General features: G+C 37.4%; 1 protein-coding gene across 7 annotated transcripts in view; it reads left to right on the top strand.

The window, feature by feature from the left end:
• The window catches only part of Nmdar2 (NMDA receptor 2), a 446,956-nt gene that overhangs the window by 330,185 nt on the left and 96,168 nt on the right, over positions 1-20,603 (top strand). The window lies entirely within an intron of this gene.

The following is a 20,603-nucleotide window of genomic DNA, read 5'->3' as shown; positions in this document are numbered from 1 at the left end:
TTCTTTAGAAAAACTTTCTTGTGTGATGCCAACTTTCAGAAAAATACCACTAGTGCATTGTGGAAAAATTATTGCTGAATAATGTTGTTTTTAACTTTTTAGTTCGATGCTCATTAAAAGCGCGTTTTTTTTAGCATTTTTATAATTGTTTATTTAAATTTGAAAGTTTGTTTCGCAAAGATTTTTAAAATCTTAAATAAAACGAATTGATTTATTTAACTTTACTTACTTACAAAAAAAATTATTTTAGCAGCGGGCAAAAGCAAATTTTACCATCACTCAAAGCATTGCCAAAAAAGCTTCTGTATTAACAGCCTAATCCGATAATGCATAATTCGTGACATTTCATAGCAGATGACGACTTGCGCAAGAAAGCCCAATATGCTGCGTGTATTTGACAGAGAAATCCTAACATTTGCTACAGCTGATCCCATCAGTTTCGTGTTAATTCTTAAGTAAATCCACAGTTTTCAAATGAAAGCTTTTGAAAAATGGATAAACATGCGTGCAAAGCCGAAATAAAGACATGAATTGATAATACCTACATACATATATGGAATGAAATGTCCGATCTCAAACGCATAAACTCCATGCTGCTATTAGCGTCAATTCCCTTTTGGTGTCCCTAAGAGTGTTGCTCATTTCTGGGGCTGGAACTGGGACTGGAGCTGGGACAATGACTGGCAATAGAGGGTGGATAAGAACAAAAGGAACTATAGATAAGAGAAATGAGGGTACTAAGAAAATGCATGGCTTTAACTGAAACTTGGCTAAAACCCCATGTATTTAACTCTGAGATTCTTTGCCATGATTACCAAATATACAGAAATGATCGCTTTAACAGAGTTAGAGGTGGAGTTTTGCTTGCGGTACATTCTTCTGTACCTTCATTTGAGGTTGATTTACCCGTTATCGATTCTACGGAATTCAAATGCATTAGAATCAAGCTCGCAATGGGTTGTGTCTATATTGCAATCTGCTATATCCCACCTTCTTCTGATCGTTCGGTGTATATGGATCATACCTCCCTGCTGAAAATTGTTAATTCAATGTTGAAACCCATTGATTCGATGATAGTCCTGGGAGACTTTAATCTCCCGCATATATTATGGACCATATCTGACGATGATATTGTACCTATTTCTTCAAAGTTGTCCAACAACGAATTTTTATCTGAAATGACTAATCTTTGCCTTAAACAGATAAATATAATTCCTAATATGTGCGGGAGGACCCTTGATTTGGTATTTGTTGACGATACATCAAAATGTACTCTTAGCCGAGGTGAACCTATAACTGTACATGAAGACCCTTACCATCTTTCCCTGGAAATAGCATACGAATTCGAATCAAATTCTCTGTATAGCGCTACATCTAAATTCGACTCTAGTTTGAGATTTAACTTTGCAAAGGCTAATTTTAGAAAACTTAGTCAAACCTTATCTACAGTGGCTTGGCCCAAATACGGTGGAGATATTGACCAAAATGTGTCTGACTTGTATACCATCATTTACGGTATTTTGGAAAAACACGTACCTAAGCGAAAACGTGTGTCCACCGAACCAGTTCAAATATGGTTCACTAAAGAGCTGAGGTCCTTAAAAAACAGAAAATCGCGCTTCTTCAAATTATTCAAAAGGTCGGGCTCTCACTCCGACTACTTGCAGTACTCTATTTTGCGTCATAAATATTTTGAATTAAACAAAAAGTGCTATAATAAATACATCTGCAAGATAAAAAGGAAAATAACTTGCAATCCGAAAGCCTTCTATGGTTTCGTGAACTCTAAACGTAACCCTTCGTTTCCGTTTGCTTTAAAATACCAGGAAGATTTGTCTAGCGACGACCAAGACATTGCTAATTTCTTTGCATTTTTCAAGTCCAACTATTCCGCTGAACTTAACTCTTTTTCAAATGAATATCCGTTTCAACTTAACTCACTTAATGCAGTTAATATTCCAGCAATATCTCCTCATGAGGTTTTTTCATATTTAACGTCTTTGAAGGAATCTTACAAGTACGGTCCTGATTTAATTCCCACTTGCTTTCTTAAAAAATGTGCTGAATACATTTATCAGCCCCTAACTGATTTATTCAACCTGTCCCTAAAACGCGGAATTTTTCCTCCTGCTTGGAAGTTATCTTTTCTCATACCCCTCCACAAAAGTGGCAGTAGGTCGTGTGTAGAAAACTACCGAGGAATTGCAAAGTTGTCGGCCATCCCAAAGTTGTTTGAAGCTATAGTTACCAACCACCTAACTTTTTCCATTTCTGCTTTGATTGTAGAACAGCAACATGGATTCTGTAAAGGCAAATCTACCTTTACTAATCCACTTGAATTCACAACTCATGTTTCAAATGGATTTAGATAAAATCTTCACACCGGTGTTATTTATACCGATTTCAGTAAAGCATTTGACAAAGTATCCCACTCCTTACTTATCTACAAGCTTAATCGGCTTGGTTTCCAACCTGGTCTCACCCAGTGGATCTCGTCGTATCTATGCGGTCGAACGCAAAAAGTTATTTTTAAAAATACTCTTTCTAATGTCATTGATGTTCCCTCTGGCGTCCGACAGGGCAATCATCTAGGTCCAATTCTGTTCTTGCTATTTATTAATGGTATTTGTACCACAATAAAATATTCCAAAATTCTAATGTATGCCGATGATGCAAAACTTTTTAGGTCGTATGCGTCTATCGAAGAACGCCCCTTGCTTCAAGCGGATTTAAACTGCCTAGGTACCTGGTGCAACTTGAACTCATGCCGCTTAACCTCAATAAATGTAAATTCATGTCCCTCTCTCGGAGATCTTTGCCAGCAGCCTCTTATGTAATTAATAATTTTTGTCTTTTATCAGTAAACTATTTTGTGGACATGGGAGTCACGATAGATATTAAACTTAGTTTCAACCTTCATATTAATGGTACTGTGAATAAAGCTAGAGGTGTTCTTTCATTCGTGAAACGGTGGTCCAAGGAATTAGTGACCTTTATGTAACTTATGCACTTTTCACCACTTTAGTTAAACCAATATTAGAATACGGATCAATAGTCTGGAATCCTAAATATCGAGTTCATGTAGATAACCTTGAATCAGTACAAAAGCAAATTTTACTTTTCCCTTTAAGAAATTTTCAGTGGGACTCTGCGTATAATCTTCCCCTTATACTAGTCGGTTGAAGCTTATCAACCTGCCAACTCTTGCAAGTCGTAGAGAAATGCTAGGCGTAATATTTATGGCTAAGCTACTGAATGGATTGATTTCTAGACCAATTCTCTTGAACGAAGTAAGTTTTAACGTCCCATCACGAGTGTCAAGACATTACAAACCTCTTCTTTTGAGGCAGTGTAGAACTAGTTCGAATTAAATTAACCTTTTCGGTGTTTGGGCCATGATTTCGACTCTTATTCTAGTTCATTTCATATAACTGATTCACTTTTTACCATAAAGAAAACTCTCCTATCCTATCTTAACTCGTAACAAAAATAAATAAATAAAATAAAAAATTTACGTACTAAAAAGTTCACTTACTTAACAATGTAGTATATGGATAATTTCTTACTGCTTTTATAATATTCAGCTTATGATAATTATTCTGTAGCTGAGCAGTTTTAGATCTCAACGCTTAACAAACCTCCGCCTATAAACAACTCGGCAAAAGCAAAAACAAATCCGCGCGTCATGCGGATGCGCCCCTCGCGTCGGTTGGGCGGGTTTTGCAGGGTATTAATCCGTTGGGTATTATTATTATTAAAAAAGTGACTGAGAAAGCGATAGAGTTATATGAAGATAGAGAGATAGGAGTAGATGAGGAAAACATAGAGAGGGAGAAAGGGATCCAGAGTATTATAAAGGCAGAGGGATGAGCGAATTAAAGGATAAGGAGAAGAGGGAGTGGATGAGGGAGAGGTAGAGGTAACAACTTATTAATAAATTTTATGCAGATAAACCAAAGTTAGGGCAGAACAACGCCTGCCGGGTCTGCTGGAAGGTAAATAAAAAGACTTGCAGTACAACATAATCGTACCAAGATTGACAGAGGCGTTTGAAATAATAAATTCTTATTGCTTTTGGTGACTGAGTAGCGTCAGAGCCGAAGCGATGTGCTAGTTCAATAAGTTGCTTATTTATTCTTTATCCCACGAGAGACGTGGTCTTATGCCTAGCTAGCTGCTGCTTTTGAAAGGCATGCAACCCTCTTCCTCTCCATCACAGAAGTTTCGAAGTTAAGAAATTGTTTTCACGTGTAAGGTGTAATGAGGCCACTTAGCTCAAGAAGACCTTATACATTGCGGTACCTGGGAGATGTTAATGGAATCTGGGCGATAAACGGTGGGAAATCCCTTAGGTTTCTAATGGGCACATATTTGGAGTATGCCAAATGGACATAGTTTTGAGAATATCTGATTTCACTGCTTGCGATTGACTTTGGTGAAGTGAACTTTCAGGGACTATTCATTCTTTCAAGTCTTGCAAGACTCTGTAGCTTTGAGCAACATCAGAGGCCGTTGGCGATTTTCTGAAATTACGTCAGCTGCCTAAGATTGATCTTGGAATATGGTCGAAGTGAATTCTCCAACCATTAATGGTAAGGGTAGGTCTGCAGAATGGATAGAGCGTAGACTTGAGAGCATAGTAAATAAGTCCGGCGTCTTTCTCGACCACGAGGCTTTGGTTGCCTTGTACTACTGTTTAACCCTTAATTGGAAAAATCTCTTGAATCTCATCAGGGATGATAAGCTGTGTTATTTGATGGTCCATCCGATTCTATGTCCTGGTTTTGTTAATAGCATAGACATTTCTTCATTAATACATTCGTACCAAGGGTATCTTGCGCATCATGGGAACTAAAGCATTGCGACCGGATTTAGCTTCATCTTCGGCACAGCAGACTTACTATATGCCGGTTTCCGTCCTTGCTTCTAAATTTACTCAACAAGCTCAAACTCTTACAAAAGACGAATAAGTTGAGTGAAGAATGAGGTGATGGTTTGATGGACTTAGTTTTGGTTTGGTACACCTGTCAGCCAAAAATTAAGACTGAAGAATTTAATATTTACTATATAGGTGTCAGAGGTTGAGGGTCAGAGATTACATAACCTCTCTCGTATTAACATCGAACACATAACTATCTGAGTGCCAGAGTTAGTGGTCCGATTCATCCAGATTCTAGGTTCAAGTACCGCACAAAACAAAATTAAAATTTTAGACAAAGGTTTTTCTAAGGGGGCAGTAATTCTGGCATCAATGAAAATTCATCTGCCTTGCAGCTGCCATTTATTTGCAGTCAGCATAAAACAAGTACCGCCAATTTTTAGAAAATATCAAAAAAAGGGGCGGTGCCAGACCCTTTTTAAAAATTTTAGTGTTTTCCAATTTAATGTTATAATTCAATTTAGAAAGTAAAATTCTATTGATACAAATTTCTATTTTGCTAAGATATAGCTTATTATTTTTGCCTACGACCCTTTTAAAAATATTTTATACAAAAGTGGGTGTGGTCTTAAACCGTCCATTTTTTTTAGAAATATTTCCTGCTATAAGGAAAATATGTGTACCCAATTTTGTTACGATATGTAAATTTTTCTTCGAGTTATGGCTACTGAAACATATGCTTAGTCATAAAAGAGGCCGCCCATTTTTTAAAATTTGAAGTTTTTCCTATTTATTGTCTTTTTTTGCAAAGATATATCTAGCTTATTTTATTCGTCCACGACCCTTTTAAAAATATTTTATATAAAAGTGGGCGTGGTCCTTAATCGATTTCGTAAATTTTTCTTCAAAGCATTCCTTATAGTAAAGGCAACCTCCCTGCCGAATTTTGTTACGATAGGTTTAACGATTTTTCATTTATGATTAATAATATTTGTAAATTTGACTTTAACACAAGTGGGCGGTGCCACGCCCATTTTAAAACATTGTTTCTAATTTTTATCAAGAGTCTCAATATCAGTCTTCACGTTAAATTTCAACAATCTGGGTGTACTTTTTACTAAATAATCTGGTTTTTTGTGTTTTCCAAAATATTATATATATAAAAAGTGGGCGTGTTTATAATTTCGCTCATTTTCAATACCAATCTATTCTGGGTCCAGATAAGCTCGTGCACTGAACTTGATGAAGATATCTCAATATTTAATCAAGTTATCGTGTTAACGGCAGACGGACGGACATGGCTCAATCAATTTTTTTTTTTCGATACTGATGATTTTGATATATGGAAGTCTATATATATCTCGATTCCTTTATACCTGTACAACTAATCGTTATCCAATCAAAGTTAATATACTATGTGTGCAAAGCACACTGAGTAAAAAAAACACGACACAAATTGTCACGGCCTTAATTTCGTCAAAGGTGCATAAATCGGGTCAAGTTTTTTAGTATGATTCCTAGAGAATGTGGACTAAAAACGTGCCGAACGCAGCTCTCCCATTTCCATGAAATATTACTTTTTATTCGACAATATCTAAATAATGATGGCTTCCTTAGTACTAGGAAAACTGATAATATATGTGTTTTTTTACATGTATATACATATGCACTTAAACTTTATAAGAGGTGCCAGTTGCATAACTTTATCCACACTTATGATATTGTTCTGCAGAGAACTAGCACTTCTATGTGTCTCTCCATTTTATCTCTACACTATTCTTCACTTCTATGACCGAAAACTATATGTGTCCATGATTCATCGCAATCGATTCAACTATAGGTTATATCTATACTATGACCACCAGAGGTGCGTGTCTGCGCTATTATGCACAACCTGTTTTGTAGCGAGTTTTTAAATCACTCCCGCGAGTCTTCCATAATTGCCGCTGGATGGGCAGTTTTTTTAACCGCAAATGTACACTTGTAAAAAAAATGCAAAAGCTTAAAGGGCGCGAAAACACATAAAATGTAGAATAAAGCTGTAAACTATCCAATTACTTTCAATTTAACTGAGATAATTACTTACTCTAGCTTGGACTTTTATTTGCTCCACGTATTTTTCGTTGTCAAATCACATTGCTCCTTTCATTTATTGCCTCAGTGGTGTTAGTCTTATTACATTTTTATGTCAATCCATTCGATTTCATTTGGAACTTTTAACATTCCTTTTCATCTTCACTTTTTTCCTTTCACTTCATTTTGCCACTTTATTGTCAGTGTCTTTAGTTAGCTTTTATATATTTTTATACTCAGCGTGCTTTGCACATAGACTATATTAACTTTGGTAACATAACGGTTGATCGTAACGGCATATACGAATCGAGATTAATATAAACTTCCATATATAAAAATGCTTAGGATGAAAAAAGAAATTGATTAAGCCATGTCCGTCGGTCCGTTAATCTGTCCGTCCATCTGTCTGCGCACAAATTAACTTGAGTAAATATTGAGATATCTTATTGTGACTTTGGTATAATGGTTCCTTGGCACTCATCTCCCATCGCCATTTAAAATGAGCGAAATCGGGTGATAACCACACCCACTTCCACATATATAACATTTTGTTACACCTACAATTTTGGAATTGGATGTGTGGACTGATATTGAGACACTTGATAAAAAAAAACTATCATAACAAAATTCGAGAGAAAAAATGCTTCGTAGAAAGAATAACGAAATCGGTTAAGGGCCACGCCCACTTATTTATTAAAGATTTTGAAATAGTTGTAAATGAATAAAATAAGCTACATCTTTGCAAAACATAGTTTTATATCAATGGTGTTTTATTTCTCAAGTGGAATTATAACAAAACAAGTAAAAGTGTCTAAGTTCGGGTGTAACCGAACATTATATACTTAGCGTGAGTTTCAATTGTACATTCCATTTCAGATAAATTACTTTTCTACATAACACCTGGCACCGCCCGTTTGAAAAAAATGTCTCCCCATTTCCTCTTACAATAAAACTTCATAAGTGAAATATCATTGAATCAAAACTATTTTTTGCTAAGTTATAGCTTATTATTCTAGTCTTCGAACCTTTTAATTTGTTTTATAGCTAAGTTGCCGTGGTCTTTAAATGATCCCGTCCATTTTTACTAGAAATATTTTCTGCTATAGGGAAAATTTGTGTACCCAATTTCATTATGATTCGTTAATTTTTATTCGAGTTATGGCTCCAGAGACAGAAAATTGAGCAGAGCTCACAGAGTATATTAACTTTGTTCGCATAACGGTAGTCCGTAACGACATAAACTAATCGAGATAGATATAGACTTCTATATATCAAAATGATCTGGGTGAAAAAAGAAATTCATTTAGCCATGTCCGTCCGTCCGCCCGTCCGTCTGTCCCTTCGTCTGCAAACACGATAACTTGAGTAAATTTTGAGGTATCTTGATGAAATTTGTATGTAGGTTCCTGGGAGCTCATCTCTTCGATATCGAAAATTTCGAAAAAGAGAAAAAGTGCGATAAATCCTTACCAAAGACGGATAAAGCGATGAGACTTGGTAGGTGCGTTGACCTTATGACGCAAAATAGAAAATTGGAAAACTATTGGACAATGGGCGTTGCACCGCCCACTTTTAAAAGAAGGCAATTTAAAAGTTTTGCAAGCTATAATTTGGCAGTTGTTGAAGATATCATAATGAAATTTGGTAGGCACGTTACTCCTATTACTATATGTGCGCTAAATAAAAATAAGCGAACTCGGATGACGAGCACGCCAGCTACGTACTTATCTGAAGTCACTTTATCTTGGTATAAAATATGGCCGTAATCCGACTATGACCACGCCCACTTTTCCGATATCGAAAATTACGAAAAATGAAAATATTACATAATTCTGTACCAAATATGAAAAAAGAGATGAAACATGGTAATTGGATTGGTGTTTTGACGCAAAATATAACTTAAAAAAAAATTTGTAAAATGAGTGTGACACCTACCATATTAAGTAGAAGAAAACGAAAAAGTTTTGCAGGGCGAAATCAAAAGCCCTTGGAATCTTGGCAGGTATACTGTTCGTGGTATGAAATATATAAATAAATTAGCGGTACCCGACAGAAAATGTTCTGGGTCACCCTGGTCCACATTTTGGTCGATATCTCGAAAACGCCTTCACATATACAACTAAGGGCTACTCCCTTTTAAAACCCCCATTAATACTTTTAATTTGATACCCATATCGTACAAACACATTCTAGAGTCACCACCGGTCCACACTTATTGCGATATCTCGAAAAGGCGTCCATCTATAGAACTAAGGCCCACTGCGTTTTAAATAATCATTAACACCTTTCATTTGATACACATGTCATACAAACACATTCCAGGGTTACCCTAGGTTCATTTTGCTAAATGGTGATTTTCCCTTATTTTGTCTCCAAAGCTCTCAGCTGAATATGTTATGTTCGGTTACACCCGAACTTAGCCTTCCCTACTTGTTAATTTGAAGTTATTCCTATTTATTTTTATAAATCCACTTGGGAAATGAAATACAATTGAAATAAAGTTCTTTTTGAAAAGATATAGCTTATTTTAATCGTCCACGACCCTTTTAAAAATCTTTTATATAAAAGTGGACGTGGTCCTTAGCCGATATCGTCAATTTTTCTTCAAGGCATTCCTTATAGTAAAGGCAATCTCTCTGCTGAATTTTGTTACGATAGGTTTAATGATTTTTGATTTATGATTAATAATATTAGTAAAATTGATTTTATTACAAGTGGGCGGTGCCACGCCCATTTTAAAATTTGGTGCAAGGCACGCTGAGTATAAAAAGGAAAAAATTTTAAATTATGAAATGGGTGTAGCCCCTTCGTTGACCAAGCAATTTTCTATGTTTGGAGAGCCATAACTCGAAGAAAAATTAACGGATCGTAATATGATAGGGTACACATATTTTTCTTATAGCAGGAAATATTTCTAGAAAAATATACGCGATCTATTAAGGACCATGGTCACATTTATCCTAAAGGCTTTTGTAGGGTTGTAGACGAATATAGTAAGCTATACATTTGCAAAAAGGGCTTAATATCAATGGTGTTTTTTTCTTTCAAAATAGAATTATAACAAAAAGTTAGAAAAAATTCAAAGTTTTGAAAATAGGTGTAGCCCCGTTTTGACCAAGTAATTTTCTATGTTTCGTGAGCCATAACTCGTAGAAAACTAAACATATGGTTATAAAATGGGGAATACATACATGATACCTCTTTCTCTTTTGTCAGTCATACCTCTTATATGCTTCCCAAGGCTTACAGAAACCTTGCCTTTCTTCATAGATATGCAAAAGACTTTAAGGATCATACAAGGAAGGCTCTTTATACCTCTCTCGTTCGTTCAAAACTAGAATACGCCTCAATTGTTTGGTTTCCTATCTATAGCAGCTATGCTGCCAGAATTGAAAGGGTTCAAAGAAAATTTATTCGTTTTTGTTTATTTTCACTCAACTTTGACGACCCAATTCCATCCTATTACTCGCGCTGCATGCTTATAAATCTCCGACCACTCTAATCCAGAAGGGTAGTACATCTGCTAATGTTCTTCTATGATCTAATAGTTGGCTCTCTTGATTGCCCAGCTCTCTTAGCGAAGGTGTCATTTAATGTACCTAATCGTAGTCTTCGAACATTTTTTCCATTTTACACGCATACTTTCAGGGCACTTACTGAATTTAATAGACTCTGAAGGAGGTTTTTTATTGATTTTTCTTTGTCGAGAAATATCTTCAAGTCAGCTCTGGAAGAGTACCTCTAATCTTCACTTGCAATAACAATTTTGTGTTTTGTTTTCGCTAGTCATGTTACTTACGTTTTTCGTTGTAGTTTTCAGTTGATTATTTGTTTTAAGTTTTTAATTTAATTTTGTATTCTAGTCTGTAAGACTTTTTTCTTATTATAGACTGATTAAGTTAAACATAAACATAAACAAACATAAACATACTTTCTTTATAGCATAAAATATTTCTACTAAAGACCACGCCCACTTTTATATAAAAGATATTAAAAAGGATCGCTACTAGAATAACTAATCAGCTATATTTTAGCTAAAAATAGTTTTGTATCAATGATTTTTCACTTACCAAGTTTTACTGTAAATGGGCGGTGCCACGTCCCTATTCCGATCATGCATTACACAACGTTTCTAGAGCCTAAAAAAAATAAATCCCTGGTAACGAAATTCGAAAAAGTTATTTGTCTGAAATTAACTGTTCAATTCACACTCACGCTGTGTATATGATGTTCGGTTAGACCCGAACTTAGACAACCTCACTTGTTTACATTTCCGTTTGTCTGCTTTTTCACTACAACAATTTTCAATTTCTTTAGCCACTCCGTCAATTTGATTTCATGTTTTATTTTGGCAATTTTTTTTAATTTTTGTGGTTTTTGTGAGGCTTCCAGCCAACGTTCTATGCGTATTGTAGTGCCACGATAAAAGTAAAACAAAACAAACTCCGTGTGGCGTTTGTCGCTGTCAACTCGTTACCGTTTTTCATTGTTTATATTTTTTCATTGTTCATTCATTGAAATTAATATACGAGCATGTTTGTATGGGTTAGGTTGGGGACATACACATACATATATATTTATACATAGAACTTTGTTTTGCGGTTTTGCTTACATAATGGAATCATTGTTATTGTGTTAGCGGTTGTACATCGCTTTTGTTCGAAGGCTGTGTATTATTAAAAACATATATGTATGTATGTGTGCTTAAATAAGGAAAGCAAACAAAATTTTGCCGCTTAGGTATGAGCCTACAAAATCGTTGATGTATGTGTGTATTATGTTAGTACAAATAGTTTTTCTCTATTGTACTATGCTTTTTTCCAGTTGTGTGCTCGTATTCACGCAACAATGAGCTTTCCATCTATTAGATTCATGAGTATTTTGCAAAATGAGCAGAGCTGAAGTTCCTCTAGAAACACACAAAAGGTATTAAGTACGTTAATAAAAATTACGCTTTTTTGTATTTTGAAAAGGGAATTTTTCACAAACATAGTTGGCTCACTTCGCGATGCAGATAATATTAGTACATGTCCGTAAATATTTAAAGAAGATAATTATTGGCGGCCACCGGGTGTGGCATAGCATGTTCCGCCAACAATACCGCATATGCTGGGTACAATTCCCGGCCAAAGCAACATCAAAAATTTAGATAACATTTTTTTACTTAGTCTAAGCGATGTCGCCCCTCGACAGCGATTTGGCAAACATTCCGAGTGTATTTCTGCCATAAAAAGCTTCTCAGTTAAAACTTATCTGCCTTGCAGTTGCTGTTCGGAGTCGGCATAAAACATGAAGGTAGGTCCTCTCCCGCCAATTTGTAGGAAAGGTTAAAAAATTGGAAGATAAAAGATTGGGGGGTAGATACGGAAAGGGAGATTGTAGAAGTTGGAAGCAGAGCCTTCAGTAAAAGCTTTGCTTTCAAAAGTATAGGTATTCGACATTTCAGCGCTTTCTCGAAATCTTTGGAGATAGAGGACAAAAGGGAAATTGGGTTATAATTATAAGCATAAGGAAAAAATAGAAAAGGGAAAGGCATGTCATGAAAGTGAGAGATGAATGAGGAAAAGAGAAACGAAAAGAGTCGAAGAAGAAAACAAAAGGAGAGAAGGAAAGCAGAGGATCTAAATGGACATTGAGGCCGGTAATATAAGGGAAGGCAGAGCTCAAGAAATAAGCAGAAAAGCAGAATGCAAATCGGGCTATCTAAAGAGCATAAGAGGAGTCCTATGCGGAACTCTTTAAAATACAGAGAGTGGAAAGCAGAGTATGGATAACAATGCGAAAAGGAAGATACAAATTAATGGTAAAAGAAATTAAACTGTTCAGGAGTGAAAAAGAGTGAGTAGAAGTAAAAAGGTAAGGAAAAGCTTGAGGAGTGCAACTGCCAATAGAGAGAGAGAAGGGTGAGAGAGGAGGGAAAAACAAAGCAGGGAAAAAAGTGAGATGACTTTCACAAAATAAATAATTGGCTCGACTTACCTGCGAAGAAATTTAGGTCGAGCTTTTCTTTCAACTTGCGTACACTTTGGTTTTCCTACAAATGGGAGGACGGGAGCTACATGACTTATGCCGACTCCGAGCGACATATGGAAAGCAGATGGATTTTCACTGGGAATCTTTTGATGCCACAAAAACACTCGGAGTGCATGCCAAATCAGAGCCGAGTGCTGACCCCGCTTATAAAAACGTTCTTCTAAATTTTTGATGTTGCTTTGTCTTGTCTTCTTGGTAAGATGAGCACGCTACCAGCAGACTAGGGCGGCTGCCCGTTTGAAAGTAAGAATACAACAGTGAAAAAACAAAAAAGGGAGAGTAGGTAGAGTAAGGGTGATTTAATGGTTTTTCGTCGTTAATAACTCAGCCAAATACACAAAAGTTTCATTCCGATTGGAAACACCTAAGAAATGTCGTTAAAATAACAAAAATGACACTGTGAAAACTAAATGATTTCAAATTATTATTTTTTTTATCCTACTCTCGTCGTACACTCATGATGAGTATTCTGACTGGACACTGCCTTCTGGCGTCACGTGCCTTTAAATTAGGCTTGGCCAGTGATAGCAGATATACCAAGTGCGGGTTGGAGGTGGAAACGATCATACACGTTTTGTGCTCGTGCCCTGCACTTGCCAGGATAAGACTCCAGCTATTAGGAGTCAAACAGCTGTCAGATCTACAAGCAGCAAGTGATTTAAGCCCTAGGAAACTTCTAGTATTTGCCAAGAGGACGGAGTTATTTTATAACATAGGTTCTGGATTTTGATAGGGTTTTTCTGTTTGGTCAAAACAAGCTTCTGGTAACTCTACGGACTGAATCAGTCTATGTGAGGTACTCACGGACCGGCCGGTTCAACCTAATCTTACCTATCCTATTCTCAAATTTGATAATATATCACACACTTTTGACCTGATTTCCAGTACGAAGCAGACTCTAAAGATAGCCGAAAAGAGGTTTGTCTCCAAATAATTTGTCTATTTTCAGTTTTCCAAATACCATTAGGAGAAGAGGCTTATCTTTTCTCTTCGCAACTTGCATAGCTTCGGCAGGCAGCCAAGATACGCACACACCACTACATGCCAATCGAAATGCTGCTCATGAAACAGACAACTGATGATTACTCCACTCAGCTCTCACACCTTCTTATCGGGAGGACACCACGGACGTGAAATGTTAATTTCATTAAACACTAAGCCATGTAATATTTTATTAAGTTGGTAGACAGTAACAGGTTGTATATTATAATGACAACAAAACAACGCAGATATTTCCAGCGCACATTTTCGTCAATTTCCATTTTTTGTTGCAAAGCGATGCTTTAATTTTAATTTGCATTGCACGAACAACTTTGCAATTTACATGCGTTTATATTTATTGACACCAGCCAATGCCACAACATTAAGCCCATAACCACTGGCACGAGCGAAGTGTGAGCATAACATCAATAGCTCGGCTACATGTGGCAGCCATCAATGCTAATCTGATTACAGACTATTAGTGTGCATACGAATTTTATGATTCGACTAACGATTTACACTACCTACGTATTGTAATAGGTTAGGTTGAACTGGCCGGTCCATGTGGATCTCACATAGACTGATTGAATCCGTAGTGTTATCTGAAGTTTGTTGTAACGACCAAACTGAAAAACCCTATCAAAGACCAGGACCTATGTTATAAAATAACTCCGTCCTCTTGGTAAATTCTAGAAGCTTCCTAGGACTTAAACCACTTGCCACTTCTAGATCTGACAGCTGTATCACTCCTATTAGCTGGAGTCTTAGCCTGGCAAGTGCAGGGCACAACCAAAGAACATGCTCGATCGTTTCCTCCTCCAACCCGCACTTCCTACATCTGCTATCACTGACCAAGCCTAACTTAAAGGCATGTGACGCCGGAAGGCAGTGTGCAGTCAGAATACCCGTCATGAGTCTATAGTACTCTCTTTTTAATGATAGAAGCAACTTTGTTAGTCTAAGGTTGTAAGACCTACATATAATCTTCGACACTTTACAGCCCACCACTTGAACCCAGCCTTTCCCGCTTAGTCGATCATGTGCACCTCTCGCCTTCGATTAATCTCGCCTAGTCTAACTGGGACGTCTACGGAACAAGTTTCAAGGGATGCGCCCTTTTTAGCTAGTTCGTCCGCTTTTTCTTTCCCATCTATTCCCATATGCCCTGGGACCCAATATAGATGTTCCGTTTCTCTCCAGAGACTGCTTACACCCTAACATGCATTTAGATGCTGTGCTATGCGTGATTATTGCCTTAATTGCTGCTTGACTGTCAATATAAAAGTTAACACGGTTGCAGCTTAAGCTATTATCTTCCAGGGTTTCTACTGCTTTGGTTACGGCTAATATTTCCGCTTGGAAAACGCTACAGTAATCCGGCAGCCTGTAGGATCTGCTTATTTCCGGATCAGCACAGTATACCGCAGACCCTACTCCTGCCACTACTTTGGAACCATTTGTGTACACATGTATCGCCTCGTCCGCCATTTTCGCACCCTTGCGCCAACCGTCCACCTCTATTGTGGCCTTAAGATCTCCCTCGAGATAGGGAATCAGGTAGTCTGTTCGTCTTGTGATTGATGACGCTATACTACTATGGCCATACGGTCGGCGCTCAAGCTGCCCCGAGGCACCGAGCCTAGTAGCAGTTGTTGATGCTATGTTCTTTGCTACCAGGTCTACAGGTGGAATGTGCAGAATGGCATACAGTGCAGCCGTCGCGGTTGTTTTCAGGGCTCCCGTAATGCTAAGCATCGATAGTCTGCATACCCCTCTAATTTTTTGAGGTATGTTGTTTTTTGTGTGGCTTTCCACCAAACAAGAACTCCATAGTATAGAATAGGGCTTAGAATCGCTGTAAAAACCCAATGATAAAGAGAGGGCGATAAGCCCCACGTACACCTCAGCATTCTTTTACATGTATAGAGTGCCGTTGAGGCCTTCTTCACCCACTCCTCCACGTTGAGCTTCCATGACAGCTTACTGTCTAGGATGATTTCTAGATATTTTGTGCAAGGTTTCTGCTGTAAGGTCGCCCCTCCTAACTTAGGCCTGGTCCAATTTGGGACCCTGTACCTCTTTGTAAACTGCATTGACTTTCAACCCGACATTTGATACCCAGGTCTGAAGTGTGATATAAATTATTCATATTCGTTGTTGCTATATATCGCTATTATCCAAATCTGAGTGCCAAATAGTCGTATCTTTGCTGCCGTTTCGAAAACGACCTATTTGAGAACGCTCTCTGTATATACATTAGGATATGTCGATTTATACGGGCGAAAGTTAGCCGATATCGCGCCATCGATTTTTCGATAGGATTTGGGCTCAGGAAAAAAAGTTCCACTACACATACCCAAAAAAATAATTCTTGAGCCTGCGAAATTTCATTTTTTAACTTTTTTCTCGACTTTGATTTTTAATGTTTTTTTCGTGACCTACTAAAATATTTTTCAAATACATATATACCCTGTCTAACCCAAAAATGTCCGCGAAAAATATTGTCGATAACAGTTTTTTGAAAAAAAAAAAATATATATGATCGACAACGTTTTTAGCTGACATTTTTGGGTCGGACAAGGTATACATGAAAATTTTACAATCAAATGAAACTTTTATTAGTAGGTCATGAAAAAACCCTTAAAAATCAAAGTAGAAAAAAGTCAAAATAATGAAATTTCGCAGGCTCGAAAATTACTTCTTTAGATATGCGTAGTGGAACCTTTTTTTCTGAGCCCAAATCCTATCGAAAAATCGATGGCGCGATATCGGTTAACAAATCGACCCGGTCTAATGTACATACATAGCTCCTTTTTTTCAGCTATCTCAGAATTTTCTGAAACATTTCATGTTTCACCATCAATTTAATATATCTTCCGTTTAGATAGGATATTTAGGCAAAAAGAAAAACTTGAGTCGGCCCACAGTGGTTCAGAAGCGGAAAAAATTAGTACAAATATAAGAATTGTTAAATTTTTTATTTTTTTTTTTTACATTTTTCCTAACAAGCAATTTTATTTTACTAATTATACGTGAATTATTAAAGGAGTTATTATTATTATTATTAGGCCTGGAAGCACTGCAACCTTTGTGCAGATCTGTTGTGCATGACCTTGCAGCCTAATTTTGTATGTGTAGGTGTTTGATGTATATAAGTACATCTTCAGGCTTTTTACTCCATAACTCATAGGGATAAAGAGTCACACCATCTAGCTCACAGAAACGACAAATTTGAGTATTGGTATTACCGGAGAACTGAGACTAAACCCATTTCTAAAAATTTTGAATCGATGTTGCTGGCGATGTAAATGTTAGTACAAATACAATATTTATATTTTGAAGAGCTCGCTTCATTAATGTCTAACCTAGTTCGATGGGAAGTTTCAGCAACTGATCGAGCCTTAACTCAGAAATGGTTGAGATCACGAAATGGACCTGTGGAGATGTTCAACTTCGAACGAAAAAAGCGAGATATTTGCAAAGTAGTAAATGTTCCGACCCCGGGGATCTTATCCCAGCATGTTGTGGGGCTTAGAATATACCCTCGGCAGGTATGCCTATCATAACAGGCGACTAAAATACCAAATTGATTGAAGTGATTGAGTAGCGCAACCCTTACAAGGTGCTGCCAGCGCAATATATAGCTTCTCCAACCCAATTTTCAACGTAACCTACTCGTGGCGAATCCTGTTTCTTCAACAGCCGAGGTTCTGGCGACGCCAAGTTCCTCATTGATCTAGGGTGTGGGAAGGCGGGATGACCTTGAAGTTTTCATGTGGTCATACTAAATCGTTCCCCAGATGGTCAGGTTAGTACCTCGATGGTGCCTGTTTCCGAAACGTACCGGATCTGCATGCGGCAAAGAACCATCAATATCGATAGTGCACCTCAAGGCCTTTGGGGAGTATGCTTACCGCTACAACAACAAAAATAACAACACCGGGTCTCGAACATCTCAAGACGCGCACATCCGACTTATCATGACTGTTTAAACTATTAACCTAATGTCAAAATATAGGCGTCCTTGAATACCAAGTCTTTTCTCAAATTCCGAGGTCAAAACCTTGAATGATTGGAGTAATTTTAATTTTCTTACTGATTCAATTTTGCATACCAATTTTTTTATTTTCATAATATTTTTCAAAAATTTTTAGTTATCAATTTGTTGGTGTAAATTTGTTTTTTGTACCGAAGTTCTCGTTCATTATAGGAAAGTGCTTTTGCTTTGCACTTACATATGAAAATCAAAACTTTCATATGAATCTTATTTATATGTGAGGGCATAAGGGAGAGCTTTGAAATTTTTTTATTTTTTTTTGGAAGTGTAAACTTGTGTCTGTGGCTATGATTCAGCGCAAAACAAGAACAAAAATGCTATAAGTGATAGGGGTTGAGCAGCTATTCATAAAAGACTCCTATGAGATCATATTTCTGAGGCTCATATTCTTCAATGGACTCAGAACGGAATCCTAAGTTATGAGTGATCCGAAAATGTTCGAGGCGGAACTTTAAGCAAGGTCTCACACACAAATTCGGTTTTATATATTTGTCGCATTTTATTACAGGAATCTAACTCGATCTCTGAGAATATATCAAAATTGATTAAGTCAAGTTACTGAAAGCTAAGTTTAGTTTACGGTAAAGAAGCGGTAAAGATGGGTTTAATGGTGAATGAGGACAAAACGAAGTACCTGCTGTCATCGAGCAAGGAGTCAGCGCATACGCGCCTTGGCAACCATGCTACTGTTGGCAGCCATAATTTCGAAATAGTAAAAGACTTCGTTTATTTGGGAACCAGCATCAATACTAGCAACAACATCAGCACTGAAATCCAGCGAAGAATCAATCTTGCCAATAAATGTTACTTTGGACTAGGTAGGCAATTGACAAGTAAAGTCCTCTCTCGGCGAACGAAAATCATACTCTACAAGTCACTTATCGTACCCGTCCTGCTATATGTGGCAGAAGCATGGACCATGACAACAGCAGATAAAGCAGCTTTGGGAGTGTTCGAGAGAAAAGTTGTTCGAAAGATTTATGGACCTCTACGCGTTGGCGATGGCGAGTACCGAAGAAGATTTAATGATGAGCTGTGCGAGCTATACGCAGCGGCTGCGCTAGCTAGGCCATATTATGCGAATGAATGATGATGCTCCGGCCAAGAAAGTGTTTCTATCGGAACCCGTCTATGGAAGCAGAGGTAGATGGCGGCCCCCACTCCATTGGAAGGCCCAGGTGGGAAACGATTTAAACTCCCTTGGTGTGACCGATTGGCGCCGGTTCGCGGAGCGAAGGAGCGACTGGCGCGCCTTGTTGGACGGCCATAACCGTTTAGACCGTTAAGCGCCAATTAAGTAAGTAAGTAAGTAGGTTTATTTTACTGTAACAAATGTAAGATGATATGATGATTGGCATCGAATTGATGACTGGCATTCAATTGAGTTTGCTTAATTTAGCAAACTAGTTGCTTTTCACAAACTCGAGCAAATCACATCGAAAATTGATTAAAACGTTGGTTTCGGTTTCGATTTACAATTCGTTTAAACACAAATTACTGCCTCCGTATATTTTTGTTGTGATCTGACGGCGTTACAGATTTGTCAGATAAGTGCTTAGAAATGCCGTTTGGATGTGCGTAGAAAGTAAACATAGTAAATATATGTATACCTATACATGTATATACTTATAAGTTCATGTTCATGTTCATGTTGTTTATGTTAATTTATTAACAACAACAACAACAACAACATATGTGTTATTATAATAGCCCTGCAGTAAGACAACAAACTGGTCTGAAAAAGCATTGGTGTTTGCCGACTGAATAAAATTTAATATGAAGCAGATCAAACGTTAAAAAAAAAGTCATAAGTATGAAGGACTCATGCGATTCGATGTGCTAACATACATTTGTATGTTTAGAAACCTTAAGTATTTAAATTTTTTAGAGTTTGCCCAAGGGCGCGGATCGAAAATGGAAAAGGGAACTGGAGCTGGGATGTACTCAACACATCTACAATTAAGCCAATCATTCCTGACACATGCAGTGTATTCCAAGCCGAGGTCTATGCGATAGACAGAGCAGCAAAGCTGCTACAAAATAGTGTGGTCTCCAACACCGACGTAACAATCTTTGTTGATGCAGGCATTAGAATCTGATCTGTTATGTGACCGTAGTTCAGCAGTCGTGAAGGAGCTTGCATCGCTTGTTTGCGGCTGCGGCGTGTGCACTCACATGTAGGCCGGAGCTTCAGTCTGGGCGGGGTTCCATAAACGCAACCACAAACCAAACTACCTTCAATTCGGTTTTGGCCCTAACAAGATGAATAATATTTTGCACACTATCAACTAACAAAGAGAAACCATCTAAAGACCAGTACTTACTTCTTCACCCACCACTACGATTCCTTACCCTTCTTGGCAGCGCAACTATGAATGTTTTGGCTGCTCTTCACCCTCCCACCATGGCTCTGTTGTTGTGGTTGGAGCCCCAAAACTCCCACACTACCCTTCGAGAAATGACCAAAGATTACGATTACATAGTCATATTATATTAATCTTTATTACAATTTAGGCCATTATAATTATCTATAGGTAAAGTTGAAATAAGAAAAAAAAACTTTAAGTAACAAAGTAACAA

The sequence above is a fragment of the Eurosta solidaginis genome, chromosome 4 (assembly GCF_040869045.1).
Source record: "Eurosta solidaginis isolate ZX-2024a chromosome 4, ASM4086904v1, whole genome shotgun sequence".
In the NCBI taxonomy this organism is placed as follows: domain Eukaryota; kingdom Metazoa; phylum Arthropoda; class Insecta; order Diptera; family Tephritidae; genus Eurosta; species Eurosta solidaginis.
This window is presented reverse-complemented; position numbering and strand designations above follow the sequence as displayed.